The 17,667-nt window shown below is 39.5% G+C and overlaps 1 long non-coding RNA gene and 1 pseudogene across 1 annotated transcript; both read left to right on the top strand.

Moving 5' to 3' along the window:
* The window catches only part of LOC127051107 (serine/threonine-protein phosphatase 6 regulatory subunit 3-like), an 89,777-nt pseudogene that overhangs the window by 28,236 nt on the left and 43,874 nt on the right, over window positions 1-17,667 (top strand).
* LOC127051120 (uncharacterized) lies at window positions 10,713-13,521 on the top strand. The gene is made up of 3 exons (XR_007774401.1): window positions 10,713-10,795; window positions 12,047-12,165; window positions 13,092-13,521. It is a non-coding gene; the product is annotated as an uncharacterized LOC127051120 (long non-coding RNA).

The following is a 17,667-nucleotide window of genomic DNA, read 5'->3' as shown; positions in this document are numbered from 1 at the left end:
TATTCTTTTTTAGGCTGTCATATTTGTTTCAGGAAGTGGATAATTTGTTTCAAAATAGAAAATAAAAGAATTGGTCCCTTTTCTCTATGCCAGTGGTTTTCAACATTTTTTCATTTGCTGACCCTTAAAGTTTGAATGGAGACGCTGGACCCCTTTGGAAGTTCAACCTGTGGTCTGTTGGCTCCTGCTGTAAAAGTCATAGACTAAAAACTGATTGAACAAAATTCAGCTATAAGCATTGCTTGTTCTCGGCATGGCATTTCACAGTGTATGAGAGAGGGCACTAAACTGTGAGCTTCTACAGTAATGACAACACTTCTGGGGTTTGACCTGTAGGTGGGGGTATTCACATACCTTTCTTTAATCAGCTAAATGGAACACCTTTTCTTGGATCTGAAACTTTTTATTTTCATAGTCACCTTTTGCGGACCCTTAGCAGGGCCTTAACCAGAGCAGGATAGCTGCCCAGGGTGCAAAATCATGGAGGTGGAAAAAATGGGGTGGGAAAATAATGAAAAATGGCAGGGGGTGCAAATGTGCTTGCTCACCTTAGACACTAAAATGCCTAGTTTTGGCTCTGTGGGTCCGCAGACCACAGGTTGAAAACAACTGCGCTATGCAGTGTTTTAGTTTTCGTAGAAAGCATTACTAAGCCTGATCTTAGTAAAGTTACTGGGTTCTGAGAATTAATCAGGAGTTGTAGGCACTCAGCACTTCTGAGGATCAAGACCCTGATGTGTAACTGTGAAAATGTAGGGCGGGGGGTTGTTTTTGTTTTTTTTTAATTTTGGGGTTTTTTCAATCTGTTTTTTTCCCCCTTGTTAAATCATCTCCAGATTTATGGGCACATAACAATTGCTATATTGGACACTGGTGAGGCAAGACAGCGGCTGACTCCAGCAGTGGCCAGTGCTTCAGTGGAAAGCAAATTCAGCTTCCACCCTCAAAAACAGTGGTGTTCTTCAACTGTGTAGTGCTGTAACTGGGTAAAAGGTGTTTTGATTCGCAGTGGATGACTGCTACACTTAATTGGTAGAATTGTTAATAAGTACACCTTCATGGAAGAACTTCCTTATTAACTGGAATAATTTCATATTTTATCTAAATGGTAAGATACAGTTTTGCTCCTGTCCTGTTTGGCCAGTTTGGACCTATTAAGTAGCATCCACTGAAGGAACTCTAGAGTTAGTTTTGCTAGATGTTAAAGATGGAATTATTCACTAAAGGTGTCAAACACTACTGTAATGACTGGTGACATGCAAATATAATGTTAGTGGATGAAATATATGCATTTTCAGTTGGAATAGTGTGTTTGCTGGGCTAAAAATGAAATTAATGACCTTGCATAATAATTCTAATCTACACAAAGCCTTTTGTCTAAACTTTTTTTCTAGGTTACTACCTGTCACATTCATTCATCCAGTGATGATGAAATCGACTTTAAAGAAACTGGTTTTTCACAGGATTCTTCTTTGCAGCAAGTGAGTTAAATTCATTTAACAGTGTTGTTCACAGGTGTGCCTTCTTTGTAAAAGTAGCTTTTTCTGTGGGATTTTTGTCTTTGGGGATGGGTGGTTGTGCATTTGATGGAAACACCATTGGAGAATTCGGTGGTGAAACTGGAAAGTGTATAAAAATGTAGGCAGTGTGCAGTTTAAAATTCTATAGTATATTTTAAGTTGCTACAATTTGACAATGTTTAAGATTAATAATGGTAAGACACACAAGTGAGTGGTGTTTTTGAGAGCACCAACTAACTGTATAGCAGTCTACTTGAGTTAGCACTTTCATTTAGAAAATAGTTTTTGGAAGCACTTCTGGTACTTTGCCCTTTTTGATGGGTGAAGGGTGACAGCTATTGTGTACTAGCATCATTCCATTTGCAATGTACGTCTTCTTTATTCCTCTGGCACTGGAGGAAAGTGAAAGCTGTCAAAATCTGAATACGGTGTACATTGGTTTAGATCTCCAATCCTGAAGGTGCTATAGATTCAAGTTACTAAACAAAAGTTACTTAAATTGATGCTTGTACCATTAGCTGTTTAGTACTTGGGTTGAGGCAGTTACGCAGTCTTTAGTTCTTAAAGTTTATATACCTTTATCATTATATAAAGTGCAGTTGTTCCAAAAGTTTGGTTGAGGTTTTTGTTAATTTTAGAAACTATAGTTAACTTTTCATGTCTGATATTTCAGTGATTTATGGCATGTTAGTTGCACCGTTCTAGATTTGATGGGGTTGGTGTTTTCAGCAAGGTAGCAGCTTCTGTAGGAATGTGGAATCTTTTAGAAACCCTTCATAGTCTTCAAGCACCATCTTCTAACTGTGTACTTCAGTGTGAGCTCTTTCTAGTGTGCCACAGCAACTGCATGTGTTTAGGTAGTTAATCCAACAGAGAAATGCAGATGGACCATTGCTGTTGCATGCTATATGGGGTAATGGTGTAACACAATGTTTTTAGTGTCCTAGAAGAGTTTGTCATGAGGCTTCTTGTCCTTTTTAAGCCTAGAATAGAGAACTGTACCTTGATATATTGTCTTCTGTAGAAAACTGAGTATGATGTGAAAGTAGACTGGAGACACCATTGTAAGGAAGAGCAGATCAGTTTTCCAGAATAAGTGGAGGCACTGTAATGTCTAGCGCACTGGTAGTCTTTTTCCTTCCACTCTTCTGATCTTCTGGGAACCTGTTAACTTTTTTAGGTGGGTTACTTTGTTTGCCAGATTTACTGAGGGCCAGACTAAAATAGGCAGCCTCCAGCTTTCTTTTCTTCAGCTTCCTGACCAATTCTCATTCTAATGTTCGATTTCTTTCTAATGAAGAATCCTCAGTCCAGAAGTGTGTCTTCATTCTGTCTGTCTCTGATCAGTGGAATCCTTCAATCAGTTCAGTCATCAGAAATAATTTTAAAACTCTATCATTTTGAAAGAAACTTTCATTAATTCATTCTCAGGACAGTTTTTTTGAAAGGCCTTCCTTACTTTAAATATTAGAGGGAAAGTCTGCTGCCTCATGACTGGAAATTTGTTCTTCCAATTTGCAAAGCACACTTCAGGAAAGAATTTTTAATGCACACACATGTAATCTCAAACATTTGAGCTCTGTGGGCAAAATTTAAGACTCATCAAATCTAGTGCTGGTAAGAGTGGGAGTGATATTGTAGACCATCTGCAGGCATTTTTACTACTGTGTTGTCTGGACCTGCTGTGAGCAAAGTTAGATGACTTAGTGGTAAAAATTCTGACAACCAACCAGTGTACACTAATGCTCCTACAGTTGCTAGCAGCAGCAGAGCTGTGCTGATGCTTGTGCAGTATCATGAGATTTTCAGAAAGTTGCTGATATAGGCACAGTTAAGGAATAAATGCAAGTCTGCATAACTGAATATGAAAAGTGGTGTTTTCCTTTTCATGAAAATCTCTCCAAATTTATCTTCAAAGACCTAAGTAAAATCTCAGGCTGCCCTAGATGATAACTCTTTAAAGTAGATTTGATCCTGATGACTCAGGCAAAAGGGATCTTTTGGCAGGCAAAATGTTTTTCTTTCTTGGATAGAGAAATCATTCCTTTATAAAAGTAAATCTTCAGACATGTTTCATAACTTTTCACACCTGACTTCTAACTTAATTTATGATGCCATAAAGATGTTAGGCCTGCTCTGCTACCTTTTTAAAGGATTTTTAAAGGTAAAATTGACTCCCCCTCTTGCTTGATGAGTTTGTTTAGGGACGTTCATGACAAACCCTAAAGATGGTACCACCAAGAAGGGTCTCATGCTGTAAATCTTTCTGCCGATCCCTTTATTTTAAGGGCAACAAGCAGAAGTATATCAGCGATTCCATTCATTTTTCCACTTTGCAAAGCTTGTATCTACCTTTTGGCCTGTCAAAATGTCAGCAGGTTCTGACTCTTGGCTAACTATCTCTTGGAACACTTCTCTAGCGTGCTCTTTCCCACTATTAGGCTTTAAAAGATACTGTCACTAGGATGATTTATATATTTGATAAAACAGAAGTTGCTGCCTACACTTATTTCACTTGAAAACTGATAGAATTTTAAAAATCTAATTGACTTTTCACCATTAATTTAGTTTTTCATCATTCCATTTATCATTAACATAACACCTTTATGAATGTCTTCTCATCCACATGCATTCAGTAATAAGTTCTGTTCATCCATAGCGATCAAAGTACTTTACAGAGGAAGTGTTCAGTGCCTTTCTAAAACCTAGTAATGCTTTATATGGACAGTCAGCACAGGAAGAACAAAGGTCTAATATTACTAAGCCAGCCATATGTTTTGCCCAGCGTAGTGCTGTCTACTATAAAAGACCTGAGGGACTGATTGGCACTTGTGAATGTTTCAGGTCAAAATTCTACCTGAAACACATGCAAAAAGGCAGGCTTCTCCAGTGGCTGCTTGGATGGAGGTTCCCCTTATTCACTCCTAATCCCAGGAGTGTAGAAAGTTGCCATTGTATCCCTCTCCTTCTTCATCACTGCCTGTTTTATCTTCATAACTTCCTGTCCCAACCCAATCCTGTGTGTTTTTCCTCTGCCATCACCTATTCCTCTATACCTTACCTTCTCAGTACCTCCTTTTCAAGCCATCTCTGGCTTCCCATATTCCCATGTCCTGTCTAGATGACTAACCATACAGTCCAGAGAGTGGCTATCTTCCCTGAGGATAACCTGGGTTAAGATTCATTAAAAACAATGAGGTTGCAGTCTCCCTTCAACTTGCAAAGTTTGTAGAGAATGGTGACTGTTTTGGCAGAGAGCAGTTTGACTTCAGCCCCACTGAAAATAATAGTTATTTTAAATAAGGGAAATTTCACAAGTTTTAAAGCCAGTAGTCTGAGGTCTGTTGAGACTTTATTTAAAAACAAAAAGAACCTTAAACCCCCCAAATCTCATGAAATTTGCGACAAAATTGTGAGAGTTGGCAACATTAAATTTAGATGTGTGGTATGTCTGCATTAACTCTTTTAGTTTCCACTTGTGGGTTTTTTGGGTAATTGAGAGATACTGATAGATCTTATAGCTGAGATTGATAACATCTTACCCACACGTTTTTTTTTCTGTTTTTAACAATGCCCTGCTCTCCCCTCTTCCATGAGTCATGTGGTTGAAAAGTTTCATGTTGACACGGTTGAAGGCAGCTTTTCTCCTGTATCTGTCCTGTCACAGTGTGTCCTGGGAAATGCATTGGGAAAGGTGGTATTTAAGACCACATGTAGAGTGAAGATTAACTTTTCCTATTAGAGCTGCTACCAAGCTGACATCAAAGCCATCAAATGTGAGTCAGTGTATATTCAGTGACTGAGATAATTTATAGATTTAAAACAAATTAATTTATAACCCCCTGTGTTTAGATTAACACAATTTATTTCTAAAGCAAAATGGGAAAATAGAATTCAGAGTATTATTAGAATCTTTATATCACTGTCATTGGTCCTGGGATTGCCAGACCTTTTCTGATTATCAGATGCAACAAATGACGTCCAATTTTATTGACCAGTTTGGCTTCAACGATGAGAAGTTTGCTGATCAAGATGACATTGGGAAGTGAGTATGACTTCATGCTGGTTTTAACTTGGGATTTTCTTCTTTATTGCATCATTTCACATTTGACTGTGTCCCAGTAATTAATTGCAGCCTTGACTGATGATGAGCTGTCTGCATTTGGCCTTGTTTATCAGCGCTAACACGGTCAGTTCTTTTAGTGAGTGCTTTAGGAAGAGCAGATTAGCTTCCCTGAGCAATTTTTCAGAGCAACACTATTATTTCTTTCGTCCCCCCAACCCACAGTAGCTACGTAAGAGAAGACATTGCTTGTGACTATATAACTAGACTTCTTAATAGCAGACTTAACCTGTGGATCTGTTCTCTTATTCACAAGACCATTGGCACGTGGCTTTGGTGTGGGCAGAATTCATAGGTGGGATAGTTTTTAGGCATAGTAGGATAGACATGGGGTATATTCTACTCCATGGTGCATAGCAGAAATTAACTTTTCCTGGCAAAGTTGGCAGGAGCAAAACACCCATGAGTGTTTTCTGTAGGGGACGGTAAGGAAGGGCTTCATAGATCTATCTGTGTTCAAGAGCAAAGCGGCTCAGAAATACACTTCTACAGTTAGGGTAAGTGAAGAACTTAAAAATGGGAACAGTTTTAGTCTAGGTAAAACACAACCCAAGAATCTTTAGGATGATCTCTATTTCTTAAAGGAAAAAAAGAAAAAAGGACCATGTTTTTGAGAATCTCTCTTGGAAAAGGAGTGAATTGGAGCTGGTGATAAGTATTAGTTTCTATCTAATCCCCATATTTTATTAAATTGAATTAAGTGTGCATGGCACAAAGTATCCTTTTTAAAACAAATTTGAAAAGAATCCAAGACAGCAGTTAAATATTAAAGGCAGATTAGTGTTGTCATACTGATTATTGATACCTTACTGTAGCTTGTCCTACAAAACAGTATGGGAAACTAATTGAGGTTGACTCCTGCCTTCTCAACAGGGAAGGAAATTTTATATGAAACCTCTGAGTGCAGAGATGAAGATTCACTTTCAGGAGGTGGAAGTCTGTAGAAAAGAGGTCAATTTAAGTTAGTTAAATATACTTGGATAGCAGTATTTTTGGTATACACCTGCCATAAGAGCTAGCACACTATACTGCTTGGGTGAGTCTGTCAAGAAGATGACACACAATTAATAAGATGCTTATATAAATATAATGCAGATCCCTTGAGGTGTGCACTCTGCCTAGATGTTGTGCCTCTAGCTACCACTATGAATTTGATCCCTGATATCGCCCATCAGAAACCACGAGTCTCATTAAAAAAAAAAATCATATATGAGTTACTTCATTGCTTGTAATCTTACCTACTTTCTAGCTGTAAATGTTGGCTATTCTTTAGTTACTTGCATGGTGGTTCAATTATGTGATTCTAGTCCTTTTATGTGAAAGGAATATTGTTAAAATTGTTGGGCCTAAAAATTGATCTGCTTTGACTTTGAAGGTCATATCTAACGAACTGTAAATGCTGTTTCTCTTCTGCCCCCTCCTCCAACAGATCTTTAATGCAGTGAGGATTTAAGGGAAGATTAACAAATGCACAGCTAACTTTAAACTCACTCATATATGTGCTTAAAGAGAGAATACCTGTGAATTGTCCTGAAAGGCTGGCAGACTTTCCCCCTATTTCACACCTGCAGGAAGGGTATTTTAGACATGAGGAGTACTGAATGTTTGCAGTCCTTAAGATGAAACTCTGCAGGTGGGCTCACTGTGGATTGGTCAGTTTTTAGGCCTAAAGGGACAATAAATGTTAGTTTTTGAACTTAATATTTCCCATGTGAAATTGTTTTCCTTGCTGTTCACTAGTCAGTAAGAAAAGGGTCATCAGGTTTTTTTGCGTAGGAAATAAGTTTACAATTAATTTTAACACTTTACATTTAGGGTCCAGTCTTCCAAAAGAATCTGCCTTGGTGGGCCATTATGTCTTCAGAGTCTTCCTGAAGTCCATGGGCAAGTGTAAAATGTGCCTGCATGGATCTCTTTGATGGACTTAGGGCCTTAGTTGACAACTCATTTTTAAAATTTATTCTGTCAGTTTGTAGACATTCCTTGGAACTGTGTATTCACTATTTTTCTATTTTAAAAATAGATAAAGAAATTGAGATGTGTGGTGTTTGACCACATTACATTCATTTAGTTATTTTATTTGGATTTATTTTGTCCATGTATCTGATAAAAGGTAGCCTTTTTTTATATTATTGGCTTAACTGCCTTGTAAGATTTTGTGCATGGAAAACATCCCTGATTTGATAAATTGTTTAACTGAATGATAGTAGGAGGCATGTTTCTCCTAAACACACATTTTCTTACTGCATGGGAAATTGCTGCTTCAGTTTTATGGTATCAGAGGGGTAGCCGTGTTAGTCTGGATCTGTAAAAATGGCAAAGAGTTCTGTGGCACCTTAAATGTATTGGAGCATGAGCTTTCATGGGTGAATACCCACTTCATTAGATGCATGTAATGGAAATTCCAGAGGCAGGTTTGAATATGCAAGCAAGAATCAGGCTAGAGATAACGAAGTTAGTTCAATCAGGGAGGATGAGGCCCTCTTCTAGCAGTTGAGGTGTGAACACCAAGTGAGGAGAAACTGTTTTTGTAGTTGGCTAGCCATTCGCAGTCTTTGTTTAATCCTGAGCTGATGGTATCAAATTTGCAGATGAACCGAAGCTCGGCAGTTTCTCTTAGAAGTCTGGACACAAATCAGATGTTAGGAATGGCAATATACAAAAACCTGTAGGAGAACACTTCAGTCTCCCTGAACACACAATAGCAGACTTAAAGGTAGCCATTCTTCAGCAAAAAAACTTCAGGACCAGACTTAGTTTTTTTTGCTGAAGGATGGCTACCTTTAAATCTGCTATTAAATCTGCTATTGTGTGTTCAGGGAGACTGAAAGTTCTCCTACAGGTTTTTGTATATTGCCATTCCTAACATCTGATTTGTGTCCAGACTTCAAAGAGAAACTGCTGAACTTCGGTTCATCTGCAAATTTGACACCATCAGCTCAGGATAAACAAAGACTGCGCATGGCTAGCGAACTACAAAAGCAGTTTCTCCTCACTTGGTGTTCACACCTCAACTGCTAGAAGAGGACCTCATCCTCCCTGATTGAAGTAACCTCGTTATCTGTAACCTGATTCTTGCTTGCATTTTTATACCTGCCTCTGGAAATTTCCACTGCATGCATCCGATGAAGTGGGTATTCACCTACGAAAGCTCATGCTCCAATACGTTTGTTAGTCTATAAAGTGCCACAGAACTCTTTGCCGCTTTTAAGTTTCATAGTTTTAAGTCCTTTTAATATCCTTGCGCAGTAAAGAGTTCAGAGTATGAAAATGTCTCTGTATTTGTTATGTATATTTCAGCATCTTTTTTGCTTTTAGTACATAAATCTGTACTTTTTTTTGGCAGTGTATCTTTTGATAGAGTGTCAGATATCAACTTTACCCTCAAACAAATGAAAGTGTGAGTATACGTTCCTGCTGCTATCATGACTTTTTTGTGTTTGAGAGAGTGCACTGCTAAACAAATAATAAAACTCTTCTGTAGGATGGTGGTGGGTCAAATGATTCTTTTCACTATTATCTTTGAGGAGTACTCATCCACCGACTTTCTTGTAATGATGTAAAGCCTCTGTGTCATTGGGAAACTTGATCACTGCCATCTATATAAGCTTCTGAGCAGAGCCATTTTCACTTTAAGGTATGACCAGATACAAGTGCTTCTGTTAGCCGGCTCTAAAGGAAAGGCAGTAAAAAGCTTTCTATTTGCTGTGGTAGAGGAGCCTCAGAGCTTATCTGCATAGTGCAGCATAGCGTACTAGAGGGATGTGTGTCAATGTGTTATGTGCTAACTGGCCCTTGTAGACCCATGCTGGCATGCTCTAGGACAGTGCTGCTCAAACTTTTCCAGATGCACTGCCCTGTCTGCTGCCGCCATTCCCGCCTCCCTCCTCTCCCCCACCCCCAACCATTACTGCCCAGTCAAAGCTTCCTCAGGGGCAGACCTTGGACTGAAGGCAGAGCTGGGGGAGGAGCTGGGGCTAGAGGCGAGCTGGTCTGAGGATGGAGAAGGAATGAGGGCAGAGCTGGGCTGAGGATGGAGTGTGGAGTGGAGCTGTGGGTGAGAGCAGAGCTGGGCCTGGAGGTGGAGCTGGACTGTGGTCTGAATGGGGTTGGAGACTGAGCTGATCTGGGGGCGTAGCAGGGCTGGAAGCATGGCATTCCCTTCCCATCCTCGATGGGGGATGGTCCTGTCATCCCTTCTGTGCCCCCTAGGGAAACATGCCCCACGCTTTGAGAACCACTGCTTTAGGAGTTCCCTAGCTCACGGTAATGTTGTATTTGTTGACAGTACTAAGTTAGTACACCCTAGGGAACTTCTAGAGCATGTCGGGGACATCTGTGTGGGACAATTACTACATAACGTGTTGGTGTATTTTAGAAATTACACTGCTTTAGTGCATATTGCTGCACTGGGTAGACAAGCCCTCAGATTCAAGAATAGACTCCGATCTCATTCTCTGGGCCTATGCTGTTTGCTTATTTCAGTTTATAGTGTGTGGGTAGTAGCTGCTCAATCTTCCACCAAAATGCAAAGTATGGTCTTAGCCAGCAAGGTTAAAGGAATAAGGGGACAGAAGTGTAAAGATCTTTCCCCAGAAAATGTTTCTCTGGTGTGCTAACCTCTCCCTCCTTGACTGTGTGTGCCTCTCCCTTCAACTTCCCGCCACTGCCTCCCCAAAAATATGGAGCATTCTTTGGTGCAATGAGCTGAGAGAGAATCCACAGTGGGAAAAATGTCACCAAAAATTCACGTTCTTTAGCTATGTCCAGGGAGTGAGCAGGAAATGGTAAAACAGGCAGAGTTTCCTGAACTACCCTCATAGAAAACTTAGTCAAAGCTGATTATTCTGAATCTGGGCGCATATCTTATTCATGGGATATAGTGTGGGCTCTTTATATGCACCTTTATCCTTTTCTGAGACTATATTAAAATTGTTTAACCATAGAAATAGGATGGAGTAGTGTACAGTTTGTGAATGGCCTTTACTCCTGTTCATATTTTTGCTTTGTGTTCTGCTGTAGGGGAATATTGCATTGTTTGAGGCGTGCTGTAAGGAGAGGATATAGCAGTTTGATGATGGTGGTTCTGATGAAGAAGATATATGGGAGAAAAACACATTGCGTTTACACCAGAATCCCAGAGACGATCCAGGTGAATAGTGTTTGTTTTTCCATCCAATTTGTACTACAGAAGAACCTCACTGTTCTCACTGAGTACATCAGTTGGTACAGATTCTTGACTGCTTGAAGGCCTGCCTAACAAAGAGAATTCAGACACAAATTGAGTAGTTGCTGCTCTTCTTAGATAACTTATTAGAGGATGGGCCCAGCACCTGTCCCTTCCATATTTTGCTCTGTAAGAGGTTTAGGCATCAACCCTCTTTGCTACTCAGCACTTCTTCAGCTTTCCTTTTTAATTCCATCCTTGCTCCTTTCCTCCACTGCCACTGGAGGAAACCTCTGCAGTCATCCTCCTGGTTATGATTTCCAGAGGCACTGAGCTGTCCAACCCAAGGAGCCTGCCTTCCCTTCAGCATGCTACACCAGCAGGAGGCCAGTGTACTCAGGCTCTGTAGTGCCAAGGACCCCCTCCTTGTGCTGCAGTAATGGAGATTTTTTTTTCAAAGAGCAGATTGAGGGGAATCTGTTTTCCCCTTTGCTTCCACTGCCCCTTCAGCTTTCTACTCAGTCATCCAGAGTTTCCTTTCAGGGGTCTCTTTGGAATTTCTCCTCTGACCTTTCCACAGTAGCACCATATACCCTATTGTCTATTCTCCCTCCACTTGCAAATACCTGTGACCAGGAATTTATGTGCCAGACCATTATGTTGCTGCTGCATTTAGGAATGTGTATAGGGCCAGGTTACCAGTGCTCTGATGTCCATGCAGAAGTGAAGGAACAACCTAGATGTCAGTCTGGAAGTGAAGAGGAGTGGGGAAGCTGTTGCCCTGCTCTCCTTAGGACTATTTCTGGGCTTCCTCTGGCATTTGCAGCGGCCTATGTTGAACAAATTAAGAAATCCATCTCTGCTTTTTTGTATTGTTTGGCCTGGCCCGTAGCTATACTCCCTCCACTTTCCTACTTGCTTGCATGAGGGCAGTGGCAGCCATCTTTCCTTTCCCTTGTTGCTGTGGGAGAGGAGATGGATCAGTTAACTTTGTCAAGTCAAAAAACACTCTAAAATCTTCATTCTTTCTGGCAGGGCTGAAGAATAAGTTTAATAGCTAGTGCTGCAGTGTAGTTCCAGCTGATCCCTCAGTGTTTATGGTCAGACTTGCCTCATTCCTACATGCTAACTTGATTTGCAGTTCTGTTTTAATCTTGGGAAAACTCTACTAGCCCAATGCACCCCAGGGAATTCCTTCTCAGGAATGAATGTAAACAGTCTCTTTATTTTGTGAAGCTCGGGCAGTACGGACAGTGAAGAAAGTACAGACTCTGAGGAAGAGGATGGAACAAAACAAGACTTGTTTGAATCAAATACCAATACAGAAGACAAAATGGAAGTGGACTTAAATGAACGTATGTGGTTTTTATCTTACTGCCTCCACCTGCGTAGATTACCTGATGGAGGAATTAGATTGCAAGTTATCAGTGTGGGAAAATGTAATGGTCATTCAGTTAAGTGGTAGCGCATAGTCCAGTTTTGTCTTCCTTGCCACTTTATTGAGGTCTCTGCAGTTTAATATCTCACCTTTGCAACATGAAGTTTTCTGAGTAAAGTCTTAATAGCAGGATGTGAGTGTTGTCAAGTATGAGCACCTCAGGTGCCTGGCTGAGTCAGACACATGGTAGTGTAGTATTCTATTTATAAAATGGGTTGGGTTTTTTAAAGAAATTGTTTTTCCCCCAAAAGGAATGTGTAGTTTAAACAAGTTTGAATCTATTTAAAACTAATAAGCTTTGGAGACCATCCGTCTAAACCATTTGATATCTTTACTGAAACTAGTGAAAGTAAAAATTTGGCTGTGAGCAGAAAATATGTACCCGTTTCAGACAAACTTTTACTCCATGCTGGTTCTTTTTTAGTAGTTTTACACAGGAGCCAACAAGTGACTTCAAATGTGTGTATCTACAGCCCATGTTTTAAGTCATAAGTCTTAAGCCTGGTTTGAACACACAGTTGTATCTGTTTTACTAAAGGCACGACTTTACTTTTTACTGATTTAGTAAAAGTGGTGCAATTTTGTTTGTAGATAATTCTTATCAGTTTAAACATGGATTAGGTCACTTTGGGTCGCATCAGTAAATTCACAGGTGCATGCTAAACTGATATAACCTCTTTTAAATTGAGTCCGCGCATACAAGTTGCACTGATTTAATAAAACTGATTTAAATTAAACCAGTGCAACTTCTGTGTGTAGAAAAATCTTAAGCATTTTTATATTATAAGGAATTATAAAAACAAAACAAAATGAGGGTTTTTCTCTTTTTTTTCCTTTTGTCAGATTGGTGTCCCTGGCATCTGTGTCCAACAAGTTTTGCTCATTGTGGATATTCTTCCAAATCTGCCTCGATTGGCATTTCCTATTAACATTTTAGTTAGTCACAGAGCTTTCTTGTCAGCCTGTTTTATGAATGTAAATGATACTGAAAACAAATATTTGCTTATGGGAAGATAAAGTATTTTGAATGGGTACTCTAAGTTAGAGACCTATTTTCAAAATAAACTTCCTCCAAAATTTTAAATCCTAATGGGAAAATTTTTTAAATGTTAAGTCCTCATTTGTTTTTTGCAACAAACTTTGCAGCACTGTGCTAGTGAACTGATAAATTTATTTTCTTTGTTGAAGCTAAGAAAAACGTGCATAGTAAACAGAAGCTAAACAGTGAGAAGAACACTTAGTTTTAAAAAACTTTCCAATTTTAGAAACAGGTATTGACAGTAACAAATAATACATATTTGTCTGTAAAATGTTGGGCTATTATTCATCCTTGGTGTAACTTCATTAAATTATTTTAATTTTAAGTATCATTTGGTAGATTGTCTTGATTGCAGAATGCCATGAGTTATAGTGGTATTTTGCTCTAGCTTCAGAGACCAAATTAATTTTGTATTTGAATTGCATTCGGTTTCTAACTTTGTATAGTGTATGCTCTTCTATATGTACATTATGTAAGCTTCTATTATAATTAGGGACTTGGCAGTGTTTCAGGTTAGCTATATGTGCATGTATAAACTCTTAACATATTAAGAAAAGTGAATTATATCAATTTCTAAATACTTATTGAAATTGTCACTGTTTCTAGCACCAAACTGGTCGGCTAACTTTGGTACCCATGGAAACTGCACATGGTGCCAATTTGGATTCTGTTGGGTCTGATGTATGGAGCACAGAAGAACCTATGCCAGGAAAAGAAACTGGCTGGGCTTCTTTTTCAGAGTTTACATCTTCTCTAAGGTAAGAGAAGTGTATTATTCTTCAGCCCAGGGTACCAGCTGCCAATGATAATGGAAGCTGGCACTAGTCCCTTTCAGTGGGCATGTGCATGTCTTTTGCAGAAGTGTTTGCATAATACATTATGGAGTTCTGCTTTAAACATAATTGTAATTTGCTGTACCATGCTGAGGATTTTTTGTGGAGTTAAAAGGAATATTGTGCATAAGGGTGTCATCTACTCTACAACTGCCCCACACTACAAGAAGGATGTGGAAAAATTGGAGAGTCCAGCGGAGGGCGACAAAAATAATTAGGAGGCTGGAGCACATGACTTATGAGGAGAGGCTGAGGGAACTGGGATTGTTTAGTCTGCAAAAGAAGAATGAGGGGGGGGGGATTGATAGCTGCTTTCAACTACCTGAAAGGGGTTCCAAAGAGGATGGATCTAGACTGTTCTCAGTGGTACCCGATGACAGAACAAGGAGTAATGGTCTCAAGTTGCAGTGGGAGAGGTTTAGGTTGGATATTAGGAAAAACTTTTTCACTCAGAGAGTGGTGAAGCACTAGAATGGGTTCCCTAGGGAGCTGGGGGCATCTCCTGCCTTAGAGATTTTAAGGTCAGCCTTGACAAAGCCCTGGCTGGGATGATTTAGTTGGGGATTGGTCTTGCTTTGAGCAGGGGGTTGGACTAGATGACCTCCTGAAGTCCCTTCCAACCCTGATATTCTATGATTCTAACTATAATCTACTCAGACACCCAGCTACAGTCAATTTATGGTGTAGATGGTATCTAATCATATCTTGCTAATCAATTTGGTTGATTGCTAGGATGTTTGGGTCCTAGCCACACTTTTTTTAAAAAATATAAGTGGACTATGGCTGTAGATTGGGCCTAAGTGACACATGCAGCTGTTTAATGTGGAATAAATTGGAAGAGTCTATGATGGCTCTTTTGTGATGTAAAGAAAATAGTTTTGTATATAACTGAAAATTCATCCACTCTATGAAGTCCAGGGTGACTTGCTTAGAGAGTCCCATAATACTTTGAAGTGCTTGGCACTTTTTTTGCTGTGTATTGGTTTACATCAGAAATAATCAGAGACCTAGGTATAATGAGATTGTAGCCATGTAAATATCCCCATAAATGTGAATCTTCAAAAAATTGCCAAATTATTGTGCTCCAGAATGTACTTTTTCATTTAGGGCTGGTCTACACTTGAAACACTACAGCAGCACAGCTGCAGCACAACAGCTGCCGCGCTGTAGCACTTCAGCGTAGACACTGCCTACAGCAACAGCAATTGGAGGGGTTCTCCTGTCTGCATAGGTAATCACTAAGAGGCAGCAGCTAGGTCGACTGAAGAATTTTTCCATTGACAGATTGTTAGCTACAGGGGGGGTTAGGTCAGTTTAACTGCGTTGCTCAGGGTTAGCTGGGTTGACCTAACTTTGTAGTGTAGACCATGCCTTAGTCTCTTGCCTGCATGGTTGGTGAAGATAATATTCAGAATATAAATCAATTAAACAGATGCAGTGATGGCTGCCTGAATCTGCAGCTGCCCTGAAGCAGCTGGTCCAAGAAATGTGGACTGCACCATTCATCTCCTCTGGGTTGTTATGATGAAGTTTCATATCATTTCAAATGTCACACATTACAGCTCTTAAATTCAATGCCCGAAATGGGGGCAGGGTGCAATTGGCAGCTAGCTTGTCAAGAATTACTAGTGTGAGGACCAAGTAATTCAAACTGCCCTCCCAAGCTTAAAATAACCTCTGCTCATAGATGATGGGAAAGAGATGTATTCCCTCTCTGTAACAAGCATCCAACTATTTAATAGGTAACAAAACTGCAAACTGTTCCTTATCTACCTGCCAATATCTGTATCTTTTTCCTGTAGCTTCTGCAATGCAATTAAACTTTGACAGTACCAAAATCTACAGCACATTTCAAAATTGAAAATTTGGGGGCATTGTACAGTAAATTGAATTTGTTATCAAATTTAAATAACATAAGGGATATTATCTGAGCTGGACTTCTTGGAAGTAAAGGTGACCAGAACTGCATAATTTCAAGGCTTCTGTTGCAGTTTTGGGGTCCCAGTCCCTACTGTGTAAATTGCATCTTGTGCCCTTGGAATAGTAAGGAACCTGTTATCCCACTGTTTCAAATTCACTTCAAAATGAGACCTTAATTCTGCGGTTGATAGCATGTGGGTGGACTGCTATCCTGCACAGAGCATTGCCTTTTATGGGACTTAAACGCATGCTTTCATGAATAGGGATATTTTTGCTGAATCAGGGCAGAAATCATTTACAATTATTTCAGATTGGAAGTGGCAGAAATGTGCTGTCTGGGGTTCTGTGGGATGTATAAATTTTGAGGTCTTAATCCAGATATCAGTGAACAAGCATCCATGTTATAAAGACCACCTTTGTGGTTGGTGGTTGATCAACCTCATTGGCAGAGATGGCATTGATTTGATTTGGATATAGAGACTGAGAACCCTCTTGCTGAGATACCATTTCCTTGAAAGGGACAATATATAGCTGAAAATATATTGAAATGGAAATTGCAAGGGGCAAAAAAAATTACGCATGTCCTTTTTATCCAACGCCCCCCTCTCTCACACATGCACGCTCTTCATAATAGTAAACCAGGAAATCTTAATTCTAGAGTTTCCTAACTTTTTAGTGTTTGACTTTGCATCCTTAAAATTCTTTTCATGTTCTTGGATGGGTTTTAGTATAATTGGTTTCAGTAGGATTCTGGAGTTGATAGAAACATTATTTTAAAAGGCTCTGGTTGCATGTGAGCAAATTGCATTTTTAATGTTTAGAAATCTTTTTCCAAAATGTAATTCACTTTCTCTTGTATTTAAGTTCTAAAGAGTCTTTAAGAAGCAATTCTCCAGTGGAAATGGAAACAAATACAGAACCAATGGATCCCCTGAGTGCAAATGTATCTGCACTTGCAACACAGCCAGAGGGTAAGTGCACTGAAATTATTCAAATTATGTGCAAATGAATAACCGAAGCAGAGTGGCTTAAATGAGTAGAGCGTTGGACTTCCCGGTTCTACCATGGGCTTCCTGGGAGAGCTTGGGCAAGTCATTTTCCCTCTTAGCACCTCTGTTTTCCATTGGTAAATGGAGGGTAAGGATACTGACCTCTTCTGAAATGAGTTTTGAGATCCACGGAAGAAAAGCACTGTATAAAAGCGAGCTATTTGTGTTAATATTAACTTTACTTTTTATTAGTCAGTGAGACTGGGCAGAGCTTTTAGTTAGTTAAGATGGCCTTTAGCCTCTTGAGTCTTTGGATGCAGCAGTGAACATTCTTTGTGGCCTTCTCTCCCTCCTGTCATCTAGCTTTTCCAGCACATGCTCAAAGTGGATTAAAAATTACCAGATCAAACCCATGTTACCCACTTCCCAATTGCATTGTTAATGAACATAAGTGCTAGAATTCCAGGATCTTCACACCTAACTGTGGGCTTGTTTACATAGGTAACGTACCAGGAGACCTGTTCCAGTAGATAATACCAGTTAATAAGAAATAACTCTGTTCCAGAATAAGTGATTAAAATGAGTTATATCAGCAAATTTTCCCTGTCATTGACAAGCCCTAATTTTTACCTGCTGTG

The sequence above is a fragment of the Gopherus flavomarginatus genome, chromosome 5, assembly GCF_025201925.1.
Source record: "Gopherus flavomarginatus isolate rGopFla2 chromosome 5, rGopFla2.mat.asm, whole genome shotgun sequence".
NCBI lineage: Eukaryota > Metazoa > Chordata > Testudines > Testudinidae > Gopherus > Gopherus flavomarginatus.
This window is presented reverse-complemented; position numbering and strand designations above follow the sequence as displayed.